Source organism: Lineus longissimus, chromosome 18 (genome assembly GCF_910592395.1).
Source record: "Lineus longissimus chromosome 18, tnLinLong1.2, whole genome shotgun sequence".
Taxonomy (NCBI): domain Eukaryota; kingdom Metazoa; phylum Nemertea; class Pilidiophora; order Heteronemertea; family Lineidae; genus Lineus; species Lineus longissimus.
The window spans coordinates 6,367,050-6,372,591 of NC_088325.1; the positions used below are offsets into that span (position 1 = coordinate 6,367,050).

Sequence of the window (5,542 nt, forward strand, 5' to 3'; positions counted from 1 at the left end):
AAAAAAAATGATGCTCTTCACAGTTCCCGAGAGTTTAAAAAGCAATTATCAAATAATGCTTTTAAGAAAATAATAACCTCATTTTCGTTGTTGGAAAACCGTTTTGAAGAAAAAAAGACATTTTCACAATTTCCACCTTCTTCATGCGCGACAAGTTCACTAGTTTTGACAGGGCAGGCCACATACATAATATTGCAAATGCATATATATTATGATTGAACTTGACTTGATAAAAGAAATAAAATCCCAATGTAAATTCATTAAACGCAGTTTATTACAAATGTTGAGACATTCTGCAAATACAATTTCGTATTATCGGTGGGGATCAACCTATGACTACATAGACAATTTCTACAACTACATAAACGATGATTATCGATGTAAATGAGAAAAACGGAGAAAAGGGGTGACCCAACAAAGGCCTGGAGCCGGATTCACGAAGCACCCGTAAAATATTACACTTAGCGTGCACTTACGCTACGTTTACGAGGAAGATAAGATTACGCTAAGATTTATTCACAAAGCTGTCTTTGAGCACTCCTAGCCATAACGGAACGTTTTCACTATCATAAGATTACACATAAGGTTAGGTGAACATTTCTCCGGCCGACCTTACATGATTTTGTAAACTATGGGGTGGCGTTGCTGTATGCCGGGTAATCACACTTAATAGAAATAGGTGCCGCCTGGCTATACAGGGTGTATCAAAAAAGTATACAGTTTGATAAATTACCCCAAAATTAGCACTTTATATTTTTGGAAAATATTTTCGATGGATATTGGTAGGTAGGGGTTTCATGCATATCAGTACAAAATATCACACCTAGCTTTTCACGCATGAGCGAGCAAGGGCAAATTGCCTGAACCAAGATAAAACTTGTTTGCACCACTAAGGGATGGCATTTAGATTGAATAAAAGATCATGGGAAAGGACATTGGGCAACCGCCTTGCTTTCCACCAAAATTGCTAATTACAGCATTAACCCTTTGACACTCCCTGTGCCGTGAGTCCTTGCAAAGCGCTCGGGACTGCTTGGGATCCCATTGCTGGGTGTAACACATCGGCCTTCAGTAGGTCCATTACTTCTAAAAGAACTGGACGTGGCATCCTCAAAAGTATCAAGGGGATGCACGCGATCACGAAAAAATGCGTTCGCGACGTAACGCCCGTTGATTTTCTTCCTCTATAATAACTAGTGCAGCTGCCATCCGAGTCGTCCTCGAAACTAAGTGTGCGCTGCGCGTACCCACCGACCACACGTGAACATAACATAACGCTTAATACTATTAACGTAGTTTTGCGTGTACTCTGTGAATACCACGCAACTACATGCTTACGTAGACAATAAGTGACGCTTACGGGTGCGTAGCCTGCTAAGTGTACTTTGTGCATCAGGCCCCAGTTTTTATATCAAAAGCACTTCACGCCAAATACATTTTCGGGACTCGTTAAAAAAAGAGAATTGCCGTCACTATTGAACTCTAAGATCGGCACCTGGGTCTTCATTTGACGAATGATCAAAAGGACACTCTCACATATATAAGAGAAAATCTATCGCCATCGCGTCTCGATGTTTCGTCTGCAAGCTAGGCAGGCAAACCACTTTTAACGCGAAGTACTATTTTTGAAGGTGTGTCGTATGATAATCAAGTCTTGTGCCGCAAATTCACCTTATCATAAGATACTTTTCATTGAGCGAGCTGGGACTCAGGAAAATGTTTAACGAAAGTCGTTCGTTCGTAGTTTTCATTGAGGGTTGCAAAACCTGCCTACTGCTCAATGACGCAGAAGGATACGGGGAACCAGACTTTGTAATAAAACTATATGACAACGTAACGGTTTATGTGCCACTATTGTTTTAAAAAGTACATGTAATTGACTCCCCCAATATTCAGTATTCTGTTTGGATTGAACTTCAGAGGCACAGCCCATGACCCTAATATCAATCATATTAACAAAATCTACCAGATGAATGACAAAACTGACTGTGCCACAACAACCCTTTTCACACGATACCTTTGTCAGACTCTTGAGGCCAAGGTTTTTAGAGGAATGATCTTATATTTGAAGTTGAAAAACAACCTAGTGGTTATTGTATGACAAAACAAATCAATGAGCAAATAGTTCGTATCAATGGCTGCATATTCCCGGCCTGTTGTCATGACGACCAAGCATTTCCTCTTCCAGCGATTCGCTTCTTGATATCTTTGAACATCATATCAAATGTTTTTGCGGGAAATCGCTTGTGTTCATGGTTCAATGTCCGCGCCAGTACAAACACTTCCACAATTATTATGATCACCACTATAATGAATAGAGGGCGCTTTTCTCGAGGCAAAAACCTCATTTTACTAGTCCGGTGGCAGTGTATATTAGGATACATTTTGATGAATTGTTATGAGCACCGTTCACAAGCAACGTGTGATAAGCCAAGTGTAAAACCTAAGTAGAACTGCAGCGTTCGGTCCCCGCATATAGTCGGGGAAGAATCCAGAAACATGAAGGCAACGTATAACGTTTGGCTTGCTTCCTTGATTAGCCGCACATTGGTTTGAACTCCATGTATTAGTTGATGATCGCAATCCAGCACAGAATACATTAATCAGCAACTATTCCAAAGAAACGTTGATAATACGACCGGTACAGTAGCGACAACCGCAGAAAGCCAGATCAGAACCAATTACACCATGCATACATCCCTTAACAACTGTACATCAGCGCTAGTGTACGTGTAATGGGGACACAGTGTTCGATATGGTGAATTGCACACAATTCCATGAGAAACAAGCACAGAGGGTATAACTCAGCACGTATTCCAGACGTATTCAAACAACAAGTTCATGGTTTCGTGTTGAAAACATCACACTCTCCCTTTTTGCACATCGGTAAATCGAATTCCTTACTGCACTGAGCTATACAGCTGTCGTTGTGTCACTATTCGCCGCATTCGTTGATCATGAACATGTTAAACACGACGAAATTCACACACGTACCGTTCGAAACAGTTTCAGAATGTGACCAGCTGGTTGCTTGCCAAGATCAATACTAGTCTACATGTGTTATGTATGAATCATGTTAACATTTTCTAGCATGTTTCGACTGTTAATTGATGAAGCATTTTCCTGGCATACCATACCTTATTAATGAACTATATATACGATTACGTTGAAGCATGCCTGCTGCAGTGAAACGTCCCTTTTTTATCTTTAACTATTACTACTTTTTTATCTATAACTGTATAGGAGGGTCGGACAATTTCTGTTTGCTGCAGAATTATAAGGATGTGTGATGCTATATTGGTTATCATTAATTTGGCCCTGATTTCGTCATCCACGTTTTTTTAACAATAACATTGAAATGGAAGTGTTGCATCCATCTACAACCATCAGGATCTCTGTTTTTTAATTCCCCCAGAAGTATTTTTTGAAAGTAAGGGAGCTACAATTGCTCTCAATCAATGGATAATTTGATATTTGTCAAGTGAACAACACTCGGATGGTAAATTAAACACAACGAAGCTGGGTTTGTATCAATCTATGTCGGTGATCTCAGCATGACGGACACTGTATATTTCATGGCGCGAAGGCTGTGCTGTTCCCTTCCATGCAGTCAACTCTCCACGCTGGTCCTAACCAGTGGATTCGCCCGAAGAATTAAGATCGATTTCAGGGTCACCAGCCCTGTCCCATCATGCGCAATGATATTCCGGTCTTCATTGGGTTGAAATTTGATTGACTGGCCTTTAATCCTGGCGACCTGCCACTTGCCCTGAAATGAAGGATCGGCATTAAATCATTCAATCAACAGTACTGGGGGTATTATGGTTTAGGACAGTCCTGCATACACCCGTCAACTAGCGCAAGTATTCACTCTGGTGAACCTGTTCGCATTATGGTATTGCATCTGGACATACAATTTTTTTTAAATTATGATGCATAACGATATCGCACAAGATTGATCGCACCGTGCAATGCTTGGGTAAACCGCTAGAAGTAGCTTCTTCTGGCAAACCCACTTTCATCTTCAGACATTGCATACTCCGTGATAAGGTGCAGTGCCATGGCAATGTAATTTAGAGAGAAAGAGAGCAGACGATTACATTTCCAGATATTCTACTAGTACATTCTCATATTAAAGTGTTGTTTTTTTGCATTTTAAAGAGCAATTTTCCGTACAAGTATATACCATATGCGAAATATTTCATAATATTCATGTGAGTCTATCGGAAAATTGAATACACCCATTTGTTTTCAAAATTTTTACAAACACCTGGGAATGATTCTTGGAAGTTAGCGTTACCGCACTACGATCACAGCAGAACGAGAGCATGAGCATGTATCCAGTGGAGATGGCGCTGAGAAAATCAATAGCCGGTGATAAACATCAGGGAAGGATGACTACAACCTGCTATAGAAATCGATCAACACCGTACTCGATGCACTGTACACATATGATTGAGATGGTATTTTGTCTCGGAAGACGGAGCTGTAGCTGTGTACAGAAATGATAGAGTATTTGAGTGAAATAGTTCGGCTGGGTGGGGTCTTGGGCAGGCTTGGCAGTCAAGTTTAAGACTGTGCATATACTGGGAAAGCGGTGTTGCACGTCAACTGTCAAGCACGTTCCCCTCTCCTAGGCCTAACCGCTGAAAGAACAGTACCTGCACAACGTCCTCATTATATAAGATTTGTTCATCTGTGATGAATTAAGGCTACCTGGGCATCACTGAAGGCTCGAACACTGCATCATAGCTATTCTATTGACAACAGGGAGACTACAAGACCATATTTACGACTACACATCTCAATCACCCATGCACAAAACAATAAATGCCATGGAAACCATGGAAACTAATATATTGGATACAGAGAGAGGGAAAACACCTACCAAAACCACAGGTGATACCACATAGCATCCTAGCAACCTCCTGTAAATTTTTCGAAATATCACTGCATCGCTTGAACCATCTTTTATTAGCGAACGATCATCACTTTCTGACGGCGCCGGGGACTCGAGATCTTTGTACGTCGACGCTCAGGGCGGTGAATTAAAATATGGCGTTGGCGATGTTTCAGGCGGTGGATGATTCGCTGACTGCAGTGTCTTCAACGGGCGTGTAGTAATTTTGATCTATCCTGCCAAGACAAAGATTGTCCTAACTCTTGATTACATGACTATCATTCTGTCTTCTGACCTGAATGGATTCACGGGTCGCATGTCCTACCTATAAGATAAAAAGACCAAATGTATTGGTTTAATAGAGATACCCGCTCATGGAAAATGAGACATACATGTGTATGTATATGATATTGGCCTTGGTTACAGACAGAAGCTATAAACAAATTTTGAGTAAGAGAAAGGGTCAGGGTTTGAACTATGTCCAACCAGACATAAAATTCCAGCATATTCTCTCCACCAGTATTAGCCTCCTTGATGTAAAAGTCACTGTACATTATGCACGGCCATAGAATCGTCCTCTCTAAAAAGCATTATTAAGATTCATCAAGGTTAAGATTCGCATTGATCAAGATCTGACAGATA

General features: G+C 40.8%; 1 long non-coding RNA gene across 1 annotated transcript; it reads right to left on the reverse strand.

The window, feature by feature from the left end:
* Positions 1 to 252: 252 nt before the first annotated feature.
* On the reverse strand, positions 253 to 5,173 carry LOC135502306 (uncharacterized). Its single transcript, XR_010449753.1, has 2 exons — positions 4,889 to 5,173; positions 253 to 3,769 (listed from the first exon to the last, which is right to left on the reverse strand). It is a non-coding gene; the product is annotated as an uncharacterized LOC135502306 (long non-coding RNA).
* Positions 5,174 to 5,542: the final 369 nt, after the last annotated feature.